The sequence below is a fragment of the Myotis brandtii genome, unplaced genomic scaffold (assembly GCF_000412655.1).
Source record: "Myotis brandtii unplaced genomic scaffold, ASM41265v1 scaffold455, whole genome shotgun sequence".
Taxonomy (NCBI): Eukaryota; Metazoa; Chordata; class Mammalia; order Chiroptera; family Vespertilionidae; genus Myotis; species Myotis brandtii.
The window spans coordinates 2,193,698-2,214,795 of NW_005367384.1; the positions used below are offsets into that span (position 1 = coordinate 2,193,698).

The 21,098-nt window shown below is 41.0% G+C and overlaps 1 protein-coding gene across 1 annotated transcript in view; it reads right to left on the reverse strand.

Annotated features, from left to right (window-relative positions):
- Positions 1-151, reverse strand: part of MRPS33 (mitochondrial ribosomal protein S33) — a 9,654-nt gene extending 9,503 nt beyond the window's left edge. Inside the window, exon 1 of the mRNA XM_005875015.2 lies at positions 53-151. The gene's annotated coding sequence lies outside the window, so the exon portion shown is untranslated. The remainder of the gene's footprint in view (positions 1-52) is intronic.
- Positions 152-21,098: the final 20,947 nt, after the last annotated feature.

Consider the following 21,098-nt stretch of genomic DNA (forward strand, 5'->3'; position numbering starts at 1 on the left):
GCCACCGCCCACACCGCTCTACAGACCCCCACAAAGTCACGGACAGCCTTACCCAGTTGTGACCTTCCTCTCCCACGTGCCCTTCCACCGGAAGGCCCGCCCCCAACCCGGCTCCAAGTCTCGGCAGAAACCGCTGCGGAGAGCAGTAGAGAAACGAAAGCCTGGGGGCTAGAGGGGAACCCTAGTGGAAGACCCGGCGCTACTAGCGCCAGACCTGGCGCCTGCGCAGTGAGGCTAGCTCCTCCGGGTGTGCGGAGCACTGAGGACTAGGTGGTCCGGGGTAAGGAAGGAAGGTTAGTTTTCCTGTAAGGTCCTGCGAGGTTCGCTAACCGTGTTTTGCTGGAAGTGGCTACACAGCTGCCCCCCAGATCTCTGAAGCAGTGGCTATTGTGTGTGCCTTGTGGTGGAAGATGAAATGCACTTTCTTTTTTTCTTTTACTCTTTTGGTGTTATTCTCTTTTCATCCATCCTAAGCCTTGACTCTAGGGACTGAAGTCTTCGGCTCCACATGGGGTGCCATACACCTGTCCTTCCGCCTACCTACTCATCCTCTAATAGGCAATTAGTATCACCTGCAGGAGGCCATTCTTGGTACTCCCTTCCTGGATTAGGGGCGCTGTTTGGAGCCCTTTGTGGCCCTCTTCCTCCACTGGCCTGGATGCTTCTTTCAGGGACAGAGATGGGATATTTATCTGACTCCTCAGTAGTCACCCAGATCCGCTTGGGAGATAGTAGAAACTCAATAGGTATTTATTTTCCTATTAAATTTACTTTCAAGCAAGTCACATCCCATAGACATTGTATGAAACATTTATTGAACATGTACTTATTTTCTGAGAATTATTCAAGGCCTTTCATAAATATTCTAAAATGTACCCTAGAGCCCTAGCCGGTTTGGCTGAGTGGATAGAGTGTCGATCTGTGGACTGAAGGGTCCGGGTAGATTCTGGTCAAGGGCACATGAGCCATTGGGAGCTGGATCTCCAGTGTGGGGCTTGCAAGAGGCAGCTGATGGATGATTCTCTCATCATTGATGTTTCTATCTCTCTCTCCCTTTCCCTTCCTCTCTGAAATCAATAAAAATATATTTTAAAAAATAAAAATAAAATGTACCCTAGAAATAAGGCAAATCAGCAGTGAGCCGTATACCTAGAAGATATTCATTCTATTGACACCTTCTTCCCTCTGATTGAATTTTATGTTTTGACATTAATCTGTTCTATAGAATATGCTTTAATCAAATTTTGTTGTTGTTGTTGTTAATCCTCACTAGAGGATTTTTCCCCCCACTAATTGTAGAGAGAGCGGAAGGGAGGAGAGGGGGAGAGAGGAGAGAGAGAAACATTTCAGTGAGAGCCACATCAATTGGTTGCCTCCTGCACTTGCTGCAACTGGGATGGGGAACCTGCAACCCAAGTACAGGCTCTTGACTGGAACAAAGCCATTTGTGGGCCCGCGCTCTGACCACTGAGCACACCAACCAGGGCTCAAATAATGTTTTGACATGCTATTTTCCTATGATTTAGTAAGTAGCGATAGAAACTTGGGTCTATTGTAAGAAGTTTACTGCAGTTATATTTATACATGGTATAATGAGTATCCCTCATCTTATTTTGCATAGCTCAGTCCAAAAAACTGTTCTGGATAGAAATTTCACCTTGTGGAGTTGGCTTTTTTTTTATCTAATGGCCACTGAATCATGTAAACAAGGAGGCTACCTTTGCATGTTGGCTGTTAGAAAGTTCAAAGCCAAATTTGGTCTAATGGCAAGAACTATTATATGTATACTAGGGGCCAGTGCACGGATTTGTGCATCGGTGGGGTCCCTCAGCCTGGCCCGTGCCCTCTCCCAATCTCCTGTGGAGATTGGGCCAAAACCGGCAGTCTGACATTCCCTGAGGGATGTAGTAGTGAACCAAGTGGCAGGCAGCTGAGGAGGAGCCCAAGCGAGGGCCCGGTGCCATGCCATTCCCACTCATCCCGGTCCCGCTGCGTTTGCCATCGAAGCCTCTTGGTAGCGCTGCCGAGAAGGCGGGAGAGGCTGGTGCCACCTCAGCTATGCTCCCCAGCCGTGAGCCCACTGTGGGAGCTCACTGAGCACCAGGGGGCAGCTCCTGCATTGAGTGTGCCTCCTGGTGGTCAGTGCAAGTCATAGCTACTGGCCAGTAGTCCGGTCGTAATGGTCGCTTAGGCTTTTATATGTATAGTAGAGGCCCAGGGCGCGATTGAAATTGTGCAAGGAGGCACCCCGCCGGCCGGGATCTGTGCCTGACCCGTGTAGCGCCAGCCACTGCGTTGTGTCCGCTGGGGTGGGGGCAGGTGCTCCTGTGTGTTGTGTCTCCACTCTGGCCCGCCCCCAGCCCCAGCTTCCCCGTGGCCACTGGGGTAGGGGCAGCACGCAGTCCCCTCCAGGCCATCTGTGCGAGCAGCTCCTCCTGAGTGGTTATGATGCAGCTCCTCCTGAGCTGTCGTGATGCTTGGCTAATTAGCATATTCCCTGTTTATATATATAGATAGATTTGCATAAACTTTGTTGCTGGCTCTCTTTTATATATCTGTCTTTGTGGTTTTTAAAAATAAATATATTGCCATAGCTGGTTTGGTTCAGTGGATAGAGCATCATCAGCCTGTGGACTGAAGGGTTCCGGGATCGATTCCGGTCAAGGGCACATGTTGGGGTTGTGGGCTCAATACTCAGTAGGGGGTGTGCAGGAGGCAGCCAATCAAAGATTCTCTCTCATCACTGATGTTTCTACCTCTCTCTCCCTCTCCCTTCCACTCTGAAAATAATTAAAAAATATATTTAAAAATATATTTTTTAAAATTGATGTTAGAGAAAGGAAGGAGGGAAAGAAAGAGAGAAACATCAATTGGCTGCCTCCCACACATGCCCTGATTGGGGATTGAACCCACCACCTTCTGGTGTAGGGGATGATGCTCCAACCAACTGAGCCACACTGGCCAGGGCTGTCTTTGTTTTTTTCTCTTTTCACCTAGTTATTATTTCTGTTATCAGTATGTTTGTGAATCTCTGTAAGCTACCATAACTCTTTAAATTAAAAAAAAATTACCATAACTCTCTTTTAAAACATAGTAAAGTATAAAGTTACAGGTGGCCATGTGCTCTGGGCACGTTGCACTATGACTCTCTTTAGGTCATGTTAATGGGGTTCATATTAGTTTCCTGAGCCTGCTGTGGCTTAAAATATCAGAGCTTTATTCTCTCACCGTTCTGGAGGCCAGAAGTCCAAAATCAGTATCACTGGACCAAAATCAGTGCTCTCTGCAGAGGCTCTAGGGCAAAATCAGTTCTTTGACTCTTCCAGCTTCATTGACTTGGAGTCCTGTCACTCCAGTCTTCAAGGCTAGCATTTTCAAATTTCTTTCTCCTTCCTCTTCACATCACCGTCTCCTCTTATGTGGGTCAGATCTCCTAATGCCTCCCTCTTACAGGGATACATGTAAATGCATTTAGGGTGTTCTTGGTTAATACAGGATAATCTCCCCACCTCAAGAGCCTTAATTTATTCATATATGCAAAGGTCCTTTTTCTATATATAGTAGTTTAGATTCAGGGATTAGGACCTGATAAATTTGGGGAAAATTTTTCAGTTTACCACAGAGTTGGAAACAGCAAGCTTGTGATATTGGTTCAGAAACTGGCCAATGGAAAAATGTGAATAGTAGGGTGGGCAAACTAATAAAACAGAGTAAATTTTAACCTACTATGGACATTGACTTCTAGACCTCAGTTGTCCCTTATCCCTTCAAGCTAAGGCTTCTTTAAAGACACTTCTTATAATCAGGGATTGCCTTACATATTTCTATTTTCTATAACTCAGTGTTTTAAAATTGTGGGTTATGATTCATTAGTTGGTTATGAAATCAATTTAGTGGCTTATGACCAGCATTAAAGACATCAGAATAGAGGATATCAGAGTGTATCACATGTAGTAAGGGTAATTATTGTTTCATGAAACAATGTGTATGTGTGTATGGGATCATAATTGAAAATATACTTCTTACTCTAGGTTGTGGTGAAATAGCCTCCTCTGTAAGCAGTTTCAGTATCCATCATATTGTATGGCACATATTCCTTGCCATTAGATAGAGCAAGAATTAAAGTTCACATCAACTTCAAGTTCTTATTGTGTGACATAGTCCAAGAGGCAGGTGGATATTTACTCTTTTAAGTAAATTAATTTACAGATTCTCAATGAATACTCTTTCCTAAAATTGTGTAGGTTCTTCTCTTCTACCTCTGCGTTTACAATAGTTATTTTCTCACTTTACCAAAGACAGGTATATCTCTTATCCAGGGTGTAGAATCCTCCATGACAAACCAAGGGACAGTTCAACATGCTTTGGGGAAAGCTTCCTTTAATGATCAGTGAAGGCACTATACGCTCTTAGGCTTCTTGTCTTTTCCTGGGTGAAGTATGGCTGTTAGAAACATGGTAATTGGATATTTGTTGTGATTTTCTGAAATCAGATATATTGTGTGAGTGTGAGTATGGGAGTAAATTTCCTTTAATCATCATGTCTCTTCCATCCTCTGTGGTTAAGAAGTGCATTGTTACTGGAGAGAGTGGTGAGAGAAAACAAAGCCAGCACTGAAGAAAATATTGAACCCTCAATTTCCCTTCCAACATATTTAAATACAAGCAATTTTTTTTCAGCTATTCTCAATACTTATCTATAGTATGTGTCATTATCTGGGAAGAAAAGCATCTTTGAAGAGCTGAAGTAGCAGAGGTTAGTGACAGTGGTTATTTTAAATGCAAAATGGATTATTTTAGGATACTTTTATATTTTTCATGTTAAATGGAATTATAATCTATAAAAAAAGTCAACAATTTTATTTTAAGTTTGGTATGTGTTATTCAATAAAAGTTAAAACATACTATGAAAATCATTGATACAGTTAACCAAATCTCCACCCTTCCCGCCTCCTTTCCAGGCATAAGATTGGAGTGCATTTTATGGCAATCTTGGGGTTGGGTAAGGCCATGTGACTCTTTCTGGCCAATGAGTTATGAGCAGAAGTAAAGTGTCACCTTCACCCATGTGAAATTCTCCAGAGCTTTCTTTTCCTTCTGGCACAGAGGGTCATTGCTCCCTCATCCTGGATCCCTGAGTGATTATGAGGAGCAGATTCTGTTCTGCCAGACACAATGTGCATGTAGCTTAGGTTATAAATGAACTTTGTTGTTGTAAATCATACAGTTTTATTGTTTGTTATCCTGCCTGATTCTGCACTGATCAATTTTAACAGCATATACTTTAAAAAATAATTTTATTGATTTTTAGAGAGAGAGAGAGGAAGGGAGAGGAAGGGAGAGGAAGAGAGAGATCCGCATTGATGTGAAAGTGTAGCATCACACAGCTGCTTCCTGCAGTCCCCCCACTGGGGATCTAGCCTGCAATCCAGGCATGTGCCCTGACCAAGAATTAGACCGGCAACTTTTTGGTGCACGGATGATACTCAACCAAGTGAGCTACACAGGCCAGGGCTTACTAGGAACAGCATATACTTTTATTCTTCATATGATACGGAATTTTTGGACTGGAACCCGAATTCTTTGTCCGCCGGAGTCGAAGAATATCTATAGACAGAAGGTGGTACAGCAAAGGTGGAAATTTATTAAAGAAAAGTACAGACTCCCACATGGGGAGGGGGAAAGAGTCCCATAGAATGAACCCTCACGTAGGGAGCGGGAAAGGGTCTCACTGAGTTCCTTTTCCCTATGGCTTATAAAAGCTGCAGATTTTGATGCCTTGATATCCCCTCTGATTGGTCACTATTCCCTTAGACTGGTTACTATAGTAACTCCTAGGCTCAAAGGTCAAACCTCACATGGGACATATGAGGTTCTCCCTCCCTCCTTCCTTATTGTTTTCCTATTCCCTTTGGGCTTTCTCCTTCTCCTTCTGGATGAAGGGCTTCCTTCTCTTTATTTTGTAAATATAGACCTTTTGCTGTTCTATGGAAATGTGCCTGTTGCAGCTTTTCAGCTTCCCTATTCTATGGAAATATACCTTCTGCTGCTCTGCAGCCCTGTGCTTCTTCCATGGTCCTCTTAATTTCCAAAATTTCTAAAATTTCCAAAACCTGTCTTGTTTTACCCCTAAAATTCCTGTTTCAATTAAATGTATAGGAGAAGTTTCATTATGATTCAAAAAGCTGATTAGAACTATTACAGAATTTTTATATGTGATTCTTATTTAGTTATTCCTGAAAGCTGAAAACCAAAGTTAAGTACACACCTAGGCAGACATACTTATTAAAGGAATACTTGGCCTTTTGTCATCCTCAAATTAATAAACAATATTAATTTATTATGTTTTACTATTATGAATTAAGTAAGGAGAAAAAACATATAGATTTATTCTTGGTTTTATGACATTATAAAAATGTATAAACTAATTCTCTTAGTTCCTGCATCATTTTAATCTTGTTGGCTTTTAATAATTAAACTCTATGAGATATAGTTGGTATCTTTAGAAAGTATACATCTGTGGATTAAAAAAAAAGAGGCCACATGCTAACCTGTAAGCTCAGGGAAGGCCTGTTTGGCAGTCTTACAAACTTAAAGAAAAGACCTAAAGTAACCACAAAGGATGGTCTGAAATTAAAAATTTAACTAAAAGCAGTTATGGTGGGTAGTTATGTCCTAGGCCGGTATTTTCCCTGATGAGGTTAATTTTTACCTTAACTGAGCCTTTTTGCATCTATGATAACATATCCTTGAAATGTCTGGGTAACTTGTAACTTCCCTTTTTCTGGACCCCTTGGGGCACAACCTAATGTGCCTGGGCGCCAGAACAGATACCACAACTTCCTTCATTGTTATTGTTATCATTGACTGTTATCATTAATTGTTGACTGTTAACTATCCTGCACCCACCTAAGTATGTGTCTATCATTTTACTTTTTATCCAATCCCAAGGGTTTCCCCACTTTGCTCTCTCCTGCCTCTCTAGTCTATCACCAATGGATTTCATGTAACCCACCTACTCTCTTCCTTTGATTACAATGTCTAAAACAAGTTGAAAGACTGCCATTCTCTGGAGCATTATCTCAATCCGTTGAGGTTCTGCTTCCTGGCAATTGTGGACAGTTTGGCTCAAATAAACTCACGAAAATTCTTTACAGGTTTGAATGTTTTTATGTTAACAATAATATTTCCTACTTGAAAAAATAAAACATCAAACCTTCCTATACTCAGTTTTCTCTCATAATTAGGCATGTTATTTAACAATTAGTAAAATAAGTAAAAAAAACTTAGCAATGTAAATTAGAAAAAACGATCTCTTTATCAAAATAATTTAAATATATTTGCCCTCACATCAACACATTTATATGTTCTAACTTATTAACATGGATGCTTAGCATATTCATTTTCAACCTTTCTCCTTTTCTAATATGTGCTTTAAAGAAATGATGACTTTTGAGGAGAAGATGTGACCTGAGTTTTTAGAAACAAAATAGGAAGTGCATAGCAGACTGATAGAATGTTATAAACAAAAACTTAGTGGTAAGATTGTATTTAAAGTGTTTTTATTATAGAACATTATTATTATTAGGGGCCCAGTGCACGAATTTGTGCACCTTGAAAGGAACTGTGGGCTGCAAAGCTGCGGTAGGCACAGGGACAGGTCTTGGCCCATCCTCTGTGCCCCCACCTGGCCCTTCCTGCCGCGGCCCCCGGTCTCCTGTCTGCCGGCAGCCCCGCTCCTGCCGCTCCCACGTGCTGATGGCGCTGGCCCCACTTGCACCCGCTGAAGGTGCGGAGTGATTGGGGCCTGGTGCCAGCAGCGGGTGCTAGCGGGGCCAGTGCAGTCAGCAGGTGTAAGCAGCGGCTGCTGCCCAGATCACCCCTCAGGAGCAGGGGGAGGTGGAGAAGCCCTCAGGGGCGATCAGGGCCGGCAGCTGCCACTCGTACCCACTGATGGCACCAAGTGATTGGGACCAGCCCCGGACAGTGGCAGCGGGTGTGAGTGGTGGCTCCAGTGCTGGCAGTGGGTGTGAGCGGCGGCTGCGGGCCAATCGATCTCCCCTCAGGAGCAGGGGGAGGTGAAGAAGCCCTGAGGGGTGATCAGGGCCAGCAGCCGCCGCTTGCAACTGCTGATGGTGCCGGGCACCAGCAGTGGGTACGAGTGGGGCTGGCGCCGGCAGCAGGTGTGAGCGCCAGGCGGTACTGTAACACGTGCGGGAGCCAAGAATTTTCAGTAACCACCAGAGGCTTGCCCTGATAATAGCAACCCTAGAGATCGTGAGGAATCAAATAGAAAGGGTTCAAGGAGGCACTAAAGCAGTACAAAGGAGCCCTGGCTGGTTTTGCTCAGTGGATAGAGCCTGTGGACTAAAGGGTCCTGGTTTGATTCTGGTCAAGGGCACATGCCCGGGTTGTGGGCTTGATCCCCAGTTTGGGGCGTGCAGGAGACAGGCACCCTGTTGGGGTCCAGCTCCAGCAGGTCCAGGGGTTCCCAAAGGTGTGGAGGGAGTCGGTGAAGAAGGAATGACACGGAGACAGCGTTCAGTTGATCAGCATAGCGAGGTTCTTTTTTTATTCTCCTGTATCATCTATATTTGATCCTATAAGCATGCCTCTATAATCACATCATGGTATGTTTTGGGTAACGTTCTGCAGTTCCTTGTTTCTTATCTGACCTTTGCCAAAAATTCTGTCTCTATCTAGTTCTGTTGATTTTAATCTTGTCTAGGTTAATCTCTGTGTTCCATTACAAGGGCTATTCCAAGGTCACTGCTCTACTGATAGGCTACAAGGAAGTGACTGAAGGAGATTATCCTACCCAGTAAAGGTTATGTCCTCCCTGGCTCGCTGCTTGCCTTCCCTGGGACTGCCCTGTGTCGGTGGATCTCCAGGGGTATAGCCTTTGGTGCTTTCCCTGATGGGCAGACCCCTGGGGATGTGGGCCCAACAAGTCCCAAATTTATTGCCAACAGTCTTAGTCCAAGTTCTTCATAAGTCCTTTCTCAGAGAGGTGGCCCTGGCTAGAACACATAGCGCTAAGAAGGGGGAGCAAACATATGTCATATACGCCAGGTCCCTTGAAACGTAAGCTGTGCAGATGTTTCTTCCCTGCAGCGACTGTGTCAAGCAGCAAGGGTGGACCGGCTTCTGGCAAATTCCCCCATTTTTATTTTTTAAATGACAGCGCATGAAAACCAGCAGCCACCTCTCGGATTGGGTTGTTTAAGACTCGGAAGAAGGCTTGTTTGTGATTTTGCTAACAGGTCAGTCCGAGGCTTAACCCTATATCGGCTCCCCAAAGCACCCCACCTTGATCTGGTGCCCCCACTCACCTGTTCCACCATCCTGCTGTGGTCGACGCCCGCCATGTTCTGCACATGCCTCCCGGTGGTCAGTGCACGTCATAGCGACCGGTTGTTCGGTTATTCGGTTGTTCCAGTTGTTCCAACGTTCAGTCTATTTGCATATTAGCTTTTTATTATATAGGATTATTTTGTTAATCCACATGAGAATATTTTTTCCCCATTGACTTTTAGAGAGAATGGAAGGAGAGTTGGAGAAAGAAAAACATTGATGTGAGAGAGACACATTGACTGGTTGTTTCCTGCATGTGCCTGGACGGGGGCCCAGGATCGAGGCTATAATTGAGGGATGTGCCCTTGACCAGAATTGAACCTGAGACCCTTCAGTCTGTGGGCCAACACTCTTTTAACTATTGAGAAAACTGGCTAGGGCTATTATAGAATATTTTAAACATATATACAGGTAGAGAGAGTGATATAATGAACACCTAAGTACCTATCACCCCGTTCAACTGATATAAACTCATGGCCCATCTTCCCTTCCTTCAGTATTATTTTGAAGCAAACCATGGACATCATATCATCTGCAACTATTTCAGCAAACATGTCTAAAAGATTGGAACTCTTTTTTATTTGTTTAATATAAAACTAGCCCAATGGGGACCTTGTAATGAACTGCTAATAAGCAGTGACATTATCACAGTTCTTTTGCCTGATGACTCATAAATATCCAAATCTGGGTGACATGGTTTTCTTACTCCTAAACCCAAACTCAAACCTTGGAACCTACATCTCCAAGAGCACAAAAAGTCACACTTGTCAATACCAGAGAAAAAGAATCCAAAGATGTTGATGTCATAGAGGTCATTGGAAGGCATGTCCCCATTAGTGTCCAGGAATCTTATTTAGATCACTTGAGTAGGAGACAGTGTTCCAGAAAACAGCCCAGCACAGCCAATGGGCCATTTAGAAGGGCTGTTGTTTAAGGGGCATGATACCTTATAAAGTGACAGGCACGTACTGTTGCATTAACTTTACATTGACTATCCTTCTCCTTTGCATTGACTATCCTTCTCTCACTCTGGCATTTGGTAGTTCACCTTTGTATCCCATGATTGGTGTGGATTTTGAGATCCTGGGAGAGGCATGCTCTTTTCTGCTCTGGGGGGATCAGCATGGCTTGGGAATCGGATAGAACTAGGTGTGAATTCTACCTCCTACTGAAGAGACTTAGGTACTCTTTTAGGTTTTTCCTCATCCATAAAACAAATTGGTAATGGCTACTTAGCAAGGTAATTGTGAGAATTAATATAATAATGTGAACTACATGGTATTTGCTACTAGCTACTCCTTTCCATTTTAGGTCAAACCTGACCATCTAGGAGTTACTGGAACCATAACATCTCTGGTCTTGGTCAACAGAAATTCTATAAATTAAACTGTTTTGGATATTTATTACCATTAGATCAGACTCTCAGAGTTGTCTGTTCTTAAAATATTTTTCATATTTCTTAATTTCTGAATTAGAAAGTTCTCTCAAAGTTTCTAGTTTTTCCACTGTTCTGCCCTGGGTGGTAGGAGTTCTTCAAAATGTTAGACATTCTTATTTAACTGAAATTCCTTCCTTTGAACTGTCTGCTGACAGCATTAGCATTCTTAGAACTCCACATTTATATTTCATTATATCCTCTCTAACCCATTTTGAGTTCTTAACTGAGCCATAATAATTTGGAGAGAATATATTATTTTTTTAATAGCACCATGGGGAATCAGAATTACTAGGACGAGAGAAAAAGGTTTGAAAGAGCATTTGGAAACTCCAAAGGAAACACTCATTTGCTCCACAAATTAACCTGCAGTTAGCTTTCCCAGTGACTAGACTGATGCTTCGTTGGGTCAGCATCATATCTATTTAGTCTCCGTGGCTTCATTTTCCTATCTTCACAGTGGTAGATAATAGTGTCAGTGGTCAGTATCCTCTGGATGGATTCTGAATAAATATTCATGTGCTTTATTAATAATAATAGCATCCTAATACCTGCCACACAGGGTCAGGGAGACAGAAGAGTATTGTGGTTAAACACAAGAGTTTTAGAGCTAGACAACGTGGGTTTGAAGCCCAGCTTTATAACTTACTATCGATGTGACTTTGGGAAAGTTACTTAACCTTTTAAACCTTTACTTTCTTCATCTGTTAAATGGCAATAATAATAGCATCTACTTCACAGGGCTGTTAGAGGATTAAATGAAATGATTTTTGGTATTTAAGTACTCTATAAAAATCTTTTTATGATCATTCTTAAAAGTACTAATGATGATTAAATGATTGAAAGAAATAGATGGGAAAGCCCTAGCACAGTAGGTGCTTAACAAATGTGAAAGGTGGTAATTATTTTTCTCTTTCAGTACTTCCTTCAATATCAACTGAGCAACAAAGATGAAAAGCAAATGGCAAAGAGTTTAAGGGCCTGGACTCTGGAATCAGATTCTTAGGGTTCAAATCCTAAACCTAATGCTTATTAGCTGTCTAACCTTAGGCAAGTGACTTAACCTCTCTGAGCCTCAGTTTTCTCATCTATAAAATTAGGATAATAGCCCAGCTGGCGTGGCTTACTGGTTGAGCATTGACCTATGAATCAGGAGGTCACGGTTCGATTCCCCATCAGGGCATATGCCCAGGTTTCAGGCTCGATCCCCAGTGTGGGGTGTGCAGGAGACAGCCAACCAATGATTCTCTGTCATTATAGATGTTTCTATCTCTCTCTCCCTCTCCCCTCCTCTCTGAAATCAATAAGAATATATTTAAAAAATAAAATTAGGATAATAATAGAGCCTACCTCGTAGAATTATTACAAGGATTAAATGGATTGATATTAGTAAAATATATAATAACAGCTTTAACACATAGTCAGGGCTATATACATGTGATTAAATAAAATATATCTTATTTGTTATTTTTTTTAAAACATACGTTTTTATTGATTTTAGAGAGAGAGGAAAGGAAAGGAATAGAGAGATAGAAACATCAATGAGAGGGAAACATCGATCGGCTGCCTCCCACATGACCCCTACCAGAGATCGATCCCGCAACCCAGGCACATGCACCAACTGGGAATCAAACCGGTGACCTCTTGGTTCGTGGGTCTACACTCAACCACTGAGCCACATTGGCTGGGCTACTTGTTAATTTTTAATCTCAAATTCCAGGTGCATAAGTCCTCATTATGTAAATATATGGGGGAGGGGAGCAGTGACTGACATATTGGGGTTGGATGAACTGTGGATTAGTTATATTGAAACAGTTTGAAAACTCAGGGGAGACAAACATGAAAGCCAAGTATCTACAGTTATGATATTATTTGACATCAATTATATTATTTAATTCTTACACAATCCTTTAAAAATATTTCTTTTTATTTATTTTTTCTTAGAGAAGAAGGGAGGGGGGAAGAGAGAGAGAGAGAGAGAGAGAGAGAGAGAGAGAGAGAAACATCAATGCGAGAGTGAAACATGGATTGGCTGTCTCCTGCACTGGGGATCAAGTCCACAACCTGGGCATGTGCTCTGACAGGGAATTGAACTGGCAACCTTTTGGTGCACAGGATGATGCCCAAGCAACCAAGCCACACAAGCCAGGGCAGAAGTTATTTTATCCCTATGTTAAAAATGAGAGAAATGAGGCAAAGAGAAACTATGTATGTAACTTGCCTAAGATCACAGAGTAGAGCCAGGTCAATTCCAAATCTGTCTGCACAACCTGTCTCTTTCATGTCCCATGGCCTTCCTGGAGAGACAGGCAAATAGTGTTCTGCATTGCTTGGGCTTAGGCGGGTAGTTTTTCATACTTCGAGTCATTGACCCCTTTGAGATACCAGTGGACTCTCAGAAAAAATGCACACACCAGGTTAAGTTTTCCTGGTCCAGGCAGAAGTGTTAAAGAATAGTGTTGGTGTTCTACATAGCCTAATAATGCTAGTTCAGAAATTCTCCCCTAAAATTTATTTTACTGTTTATCCTTTAAAAAATATTTTATTGATTTTTTACATAGAGGAAGGGTGAGGGATAGTTAGAAACATCGATGAGAGAGAAACATTGATCAGCTGCCTTCTGCACACCCACTACTGGGGATGTGCCCACAACCAAGGTACATGCCCTTGACTGGAATCGAACCTGGGACCCTTCAGTCCACAGGCCGGCGCTCTATCCACCGAGCCAAACCGGTTAGGGCACTGTTTGTCCTTTTTAAAAATGTTTTTATTAATTTCAGAGAGGAAAGAAGAGGGAGAGAGGGATAAAAACATCAATGATGAGAGAGAATCATTGATGGGTTGCCTCCTGCACACCCCCTGCCGGGGATCAAACCTACAACCGGAGCCTGTGCCCTGACTGGGAATTGAACCATGACCTCCTGGTTCATAGATCAATGCTCAACTACTGAGCCACACTAGCTCGGCCTTGACTGTTTATCCTAAGATGTGTTTGTAAAGCATGGAAACAAACATATCATAAACGTAGGCACTCTTGGGTCTTGCTAGTAATATAAGAATAAACACATTAACGAATAAATCTGGAAGCACTGCTCTAGCTGGTTTGGCTCAGTGGGTAGAGCGTCAGCCTGTGGACTGAAGGGTCCCTGGTTCAATTCTGGTCAAGGGCACATACCTGGATTTCGGGCTCGATCCCCAGTGGGGGGCATGCAGGAGGCAGCCAGTCAGTGATTCTCTGTCATCATTGATGTTTCTATCTCTCTCTCCCTCTCCCTTTCTCTCTGAAATCAATAAAAATATATTTAAAAAAAATCTGGAAGCACTTAAGGCTGGCTCAGTGAAAAATGCGGTGGTAAGTTCAGACACAGAATGTGGACTGACAATTACATTAACAGTTAAATTTCTGAACAGAGAGCAGCAGTAGGTACTAAAGGAGTGTTAGTTTTGGGGGCAGCCACAGAGCAGCCACACTTTCCCACAGTTCCTGGAACACTTCCCTTCACCAGAGCCCTAGGACCTCCCCTTGCTTTCCAGGCAGGGAGAATTCAATACTGAAACTACATTTGTTCAGGATCCAACTCTCTCTCGTAGACACAAGTCCCGAGTTACTTTAGTTTTATCTTAAACATCCATTGGCAACACTTACTGTTTTGGTAGCTCATCATGAATTTGCTCTTCCTGTGGGTCAGAGCACCCTGAATTCCCCTTGGTGAACTATTTCTCCATGACTCAATCCAGGGGGGTTGTGGCTTGCGTGGGACGCCTTTCTTTCTCCACAGGTGGAACATATGACCAAGTCCTGACTAATTAGAAGTGGGCAGTGACCCAGATTGATTGAATCAGCAAGTCCAGGGACTCACAGAGGAGGTTTTAGAAGAGGTGCTCTCTCCTCTGCTGGAACGCAGCCTGGGAGGCTGAGTGCCCAGAGAGCTCCCGAGTGGAGAATGAGGATGAAGCCAACACAGTGAGGGCAGAGCCAACACCGAGAGAGAAACTGCATCCCTATAACATCATTTCGGTTCCTGGATCAAGGCAAGCCTGAAAATCATCCTGAGGCTTTTCAACAACAGACCACAACCCTCTGCTGATGCCAATTTTAGTTGAGTTTCTATCACTTGCAATGGGAAGAGTCTAAACTGACACTGAATCCAGCAGGCTATGGAATTTTGTGTTATCCATGGTAGCTTGTGCCACTGTTTTAAAAAAAAAGTATTTATCTTGGAAAAATCTATTTATTTTTTCTTCTTAAAAATACAGTAGAGACCTTCATCAATATCTAATTATTAATTACCATAGCAGCATGCAATTCCAAAACTCAACATAGTGCATATGAGAGTACACCCTCCAAAGCAACAGGTGAAGGACAGAAGAAGCTGCCGCGGAATTTGGGTGCTGGGATCACATGCCAGCTGCTTGGGGCACAGGATTCTGGAAATTAATGTTTTAGCAAAATGATCTATTATTACATGATGTGGACTTTAGGATTATTAAAGAGTAAGCTAAACCTTGAATGCTAAATCCCCAATGCCAGAGATTAACTACAGTGCCTCACTGTGTTAATTCGTCCAATTGCAATATAGTTCCTTTTCCTTCCATTGTCAGATTCCTCGATAAAAGTCAGATTTTTCCTTCAAAAGCCTTCATGTCTAATATCTATGCTCCAGAGTGAATTCTGGGTCCAAATAACATTTGGTAACCACTAAAGCAAAATGAAAATATTGGAAATGTTCCAACTCCGTGTTTACTTTAAAACTAACATTTAATCTTTCCGTAAAGTCCATAGTTTATTGACCTTTACATTTTAGATTTTCTGGACTTACTGATACAGGAAAAGCAGAGACATTTAAATGAGTTTCACTTTAAGAGAAGCTGGTATTTAGGAAGGAAGATTTATGGAATGACTATTTGAGGAGTGATTACTTGTATTTAAAAATATTTTTCACTTTAAACAAAGCTTCTTCTATGTTTCCTATTAATATTCACCCTAGTGAGTAAGTTATTGACTTAATATATAAAAATTTACTTAGGATTTCAGAGCAAGAAGAATGCTTGAAGATAATCTCACATTTCTAGAAGCCAAGGAAAGGCTTAAGTTAAATAATTTGCACAGTCAGTGGTTGCTCAGGTAGTGGTAGTTGGGAGTTTGCCACCAGCAGACCCTCCTTAAAGAACTTCAGAAACCCTGCCCTTCCGCCTCCTCCTTAAAAAAGTTCTTTAGAGAAAAGGAAAATTATATAGGTTAGAAACTCAGGTCTACACAAAGAAAGAAAGAGCACCAGAGGAAGAATTAATAAAGGTAAATTAAATCTTTTATTTTTCTTAATCTAACAGTAGCTTGCTCAAAATAATAATAGAAACAATGTGTTTGGTGATTATAGTTATTACTCTGTTATTACTTGCATTATCCATGCAGAGGTATAATGTTATTTGAAAGTGGACTTGGACTAGTTGTAAATGTATATAGTCAACTCTAGGGTAGCCACTAAAAAAAAAGTTTAAAAAAAGTATAATTGTTATGCTAAGAAAGTGTAGAAAGTGGAATCATATAAAATTCTCAGTTAAAATCACAAAAGGCAGAAAAAGTGGAAAACAGTAACAAATATAGTAAATACTAATCCAATTATATCAATAATTACTGTAAATATCTTTGGCCTAAATATACAAATTAGAAAACAGAGATTGTCTGGGTGTATAATAAAACAAGATCCAACTATATGTTGTCTACAAGAAACCCACTTTGAATATAAACTGGGTAGATTAAAAGTAAAGGGATGGAGCCTGGCCACTGTGGCTCAGTGGTTGAATATTGACCTATGAACCAAGAGGTCATAGTTCAATTCCAGGTCAGGGCATATGCCTGGGTTGCAGGCTTGATACCCAGTGTGGGGTGTGTAGAAGACAACGGATCAATGATTCTCTCTCATCATTGATGTTTCAATCTCTCCCTTTCTTTCCTCTTTGAAATCAATAAAAATGTATTTTAAAAAAGTAAAGGGATGGAAAAATATATACCATACTACTACCAATTAAAAAAACAAACTAGAATAGTAATATTCATTTCAGGCAAGGCAGACTTCAATGCAAGGAACATTATCAGGGATAAAAAGAGGCATTGCATAATGATAAAGGGGTCAGTCAATTCTCTAAGGAGACATAACAATATTTAATGTGTATTTACCCCAAAACAGAACATCAAAATATGTGAAGCAAAAATCGTGGAGCTGAAAGGAGAAACAAATGAATCCAATATTATAGTCGGAGACTTCCACACCCCTCTATTAGATGGGCAGAAAATCAGTAAGTAGAACAGTACCATCAATAGATTTGATATAATTGACATTTAAAGAATATTTAATCTAACCATGGCAGATTACATTTTTTTTTGCCTCAAGCTCACATTGAACATTCACTAAGGCCACATTCTGGGCCACAGAACACACCTTAACAAATTTAAAAGAACAGATGTCATATAATGATGCTCTTAGTCCACAATGGAATTAAACTAGAAATCAATAACAGAAAGGTAGCTGGAAAATCCTGAAATGCTTTGAGGTTAAACAGTACATTTCCCAGTTACCCATTGGTCAAAGAAGAAGTCTTAAGAGAAATTAAGACATACTTTGAACTAAATGAAACTAACAATACCACTTTTCAAAAAAAGCAACGCTTAGAGGGAAATTTACAGCATTATATGCATACATTATAAAAGAAAAAAATCTAAAATCAATAATCTAAACTTACATCTTAGGAAACTTGGAAAAAAACTTTATCTAACATAACAAAAAAATAATAAAAATTAGAGCAGAAATCAAAGAAATTGAAAACAGATGGTTCTTTGAAAAGATCAATAAAACGGATAGACCTCTAGCCAGGCTAACTTAAGAAAAACAAAGACAGAAGACAGAAAATAGCTAATATGAGCCCTGGCTGGTGGTGTTCAGTGGTTGGAGCGTCATCTTATGCATCTAGGGGTCATGGGTTCCATCCCTGGTCTGGGTGCATGTGTGAGGCAACTGAGGGATGTTTTTCTCTTGCATCGATGTTTCTCTCTCTCTCCCTCACCCTTCCTCTCTCTCTAGAGTCAAGGGAAAATATATCCTCAAATGAGGCTTAAAAATTATTAATATCAGAAATGAAAGAGGGGCTATCAATACTGATCTCATAGATATTAAAAGGAGAATAAAAGAATATTATGAACAATTCTATGTCCATAAATTTGAGAATCTAGATGAAATGGACCAATTCCCTGAAAGACATAAGCTATCAAAACTCACACAAGAAGAGATAATCTAATTTTGCCTGTATCTATTAAAGAAATTGGATCATTAATTAATAATCTCTCAAAACAGATGGGTTCATTGGCGAATTCTACCTAACATTTAAGGGAGAGTTTATACCCATTCTCTACAATCTCTTTCGGAAGATAGGAGCAGAGGGAGCACTTCCTGACTCATTTTATGAGACCAGGATTACCCTAATACCAAGACCAGACAACAACTTAAAAGAAAGGAAAACTATTGGCCAATATTTCTCATAAACATTGATGCAAAAGTCCTCAACAAAATAATAGCAAACCAAATATGACAATGAATAAAATGAATTATACACCATGGTCAAGTGAGATTTATTGTAGGTATGCATGACCAGTTTAGCATTCAAAATCAGTTAATGAGATCCTTCACATCAACAGGCTAAAGAAGAAAAATCATAGGCCCTCACCAATAGGTGCAGAGGAAGCATTTGACAAAATAGCACACTGAGAATGCTTTTTGTTTGTATCTATTTGTAAATATCTGTTTTTGTAAATCTATCTATCCTCCCTATCCCTTCCCCAACAAAGTCTATGCAACAAAATGCTGACAGATTAGAGTTTTTATTTTGTTCTTATTGCTTTTCTGAATTTTCTATAAAATTTTCTAGAAAAAAGCACTAACCATAATTTAAAAAAAAACTTTTATTGGTTTGACAAGGGTCCACTAACAGAAACACTTGTTAAAAGATCACCACTAAAGGGAATAGGGCCACAAATCTTCTAGTGCCTGTGGATGGGAATGACACTGGGAACTGGAAAGAGCCTCCCCTGGTAGTGTTCTAAATCTAGAAATTTACAGCATCATATGCATACATTATAAAAGAAAGAGATCTAAAATCAATAAACTTACATCTTAGGAAACTTGACAAAAACCTAAATCTAACATAACAGAAAAGAAATAATAAATATTAGAGCAGAAATCAAAGAAATTGAAAACAGGAAATTAATAAAATCAAAAGATGGTTCTTTGAAAAGATCAATAAAATTGATAGACCAGGGGGCCTGGCTTGGTATTTCCCAGCTGACCCATCTATATGGACAAAATACAGGAAACAGAGCAACACAGAAACCTGTCCCCATTGCTTTCTATAGTGTCATTTTGTATAAATCCTGGAAATTGCTGCAACAGGTAGAGAGAGAACAGTTTCTTTTTGAGATGGTTCTCTATCAGCCTAAGCAAATGAGCTCATAGAAGTCAGTTACACACACACACACACCCCTCACTACAATGCTGAAGGCTTAGAGTTTATGTGTTTATAGTATTGATTCTGATCAATCTAGTTTTTTTTTTTTTGTTTGTTTAGATTTAAAAACAGGGTTATATGGTTTTGTTGAAGCCTAAGTCAACTTCATTTTCCTTGAACTGGCAGCCCCCTATGTGGTCTGGAAAGTTTTTTTCCAATTTGGGTTCTAAATCGACTATGTTGAATTTTAATAGCCTCATCATCATACTCTATACACAGTCACTGCATCTCACCTCTGATTATTTCCTCTTGAATAACCAACCAGGGCCTGGTTGGCCATCATGAATATTAATTACAGCGACTTCTGACCCTAAGATCACCTTTCCTTTTACTGCAGCAGACTCAGTGCAAAGAGTGGCATTTGGAAACAGCTGGAATCAGCTCTGTCTAGATTTAAATCCTTGCCCCACTACTTACCAGCTGGATGAACTTGAGCAAGTCACTCCATGAGGGGCTCCCTTCATCTGATAAATGTGGACAATCAGTTAATAGAATTGTGACAATTAAATTAAAAATCCTCTGCACAATACCTGGCACAAAGTAAGCCACCACCAAGTGGCTATTGGATGCTTGTAGTTATTCTTCTGACCTGCCTTCCTTTCCAATTATCTGAGTTGATTCTAGAGGCTTTAGTTTTCCTTATAGGACTAGTTTTCCTTATAGGACTATCCTCGTGTGCATCCAGACTCTTGCTTTCAGCCCACAGTTCCTGCTTCCTTTCTAGCTGTTTGTCTTCCTCATTTTGTAGATGTTTTGGATCCCATTATCTTGCCCCTTGATTCTGTTGTTGCGTTTCTGGTTCTGGGTGGTGAGTGCTGATGCTTGCTCAGGTTAGAGCTCCACCCCGATCAGGTCCCCCAATAGTGAACCTCCTAACCTTGGCAAAATCATTTAAAGTCCTGTACACACTGCTGCTTCTTTATAGCATGTGCTTGTCAGACCAGAACATAATGGTCCAGCCTCACAAATGTCATAAAAGGATGGAAATTTAAAGCAATGAGCAAAAGACCCTGGAAAAACCATGATTTTTTCTCTTGAAAAGAATCTTCACTGTCAAAAGAGTAAGGCAAAATATACAATTCAGACCTAGCTGGTTTGGCTCAGTGGATTGAGCATTGGCCTGCAGACTAAGGGTCCTGGGTTCCATTCCAGTCAAGGGTATATACCTCAGTTGCAGGCTTGATCTCTGGCCCTAGTCGGGGTGTGTGGAAGGCAACCAATAGGTGTGTCTCTCTCACATTGATGTTTCTCTCTTTGTCTCTCTCCCTCCCTTGCACTTTCTCTAAAAATCAATGGAAAAATATCCTCGGGTGAGAATTAACAACAACAACAAAAACAACAATTCAGAGCATTTAGAAGCAGAATTATCTCTATGCAGAGTACTTTTTATTTATTTTATTGATTTCAGAGAGGAAGGGAGAGAGAGAGATGGAAACATTAGGGATGAGAGAGAATCATTGATCCGCTGCCTCCTGCATACCCTGCACTGGGGATTGAGCCCACAATCTGGGCATGTGCCCCAACGGGGAATCAAACCGTGACTCCTGGTTCATAGGTTGATGCTCAACCAGTGAACCACACCAGCCAGGCTATGCAGAGTACTTTTAATTTTGGATGTCAGTGACTCTTACAGATTTTGTGCTTTGGAATGAATTTGTTCAGTTGGGATCTGGAGAAGCCTGGTTACATGGAGAATTAATCACATATGTAACAGCTTGGTTATGAATACCTTTACTGTATTAATATGGCTGTTG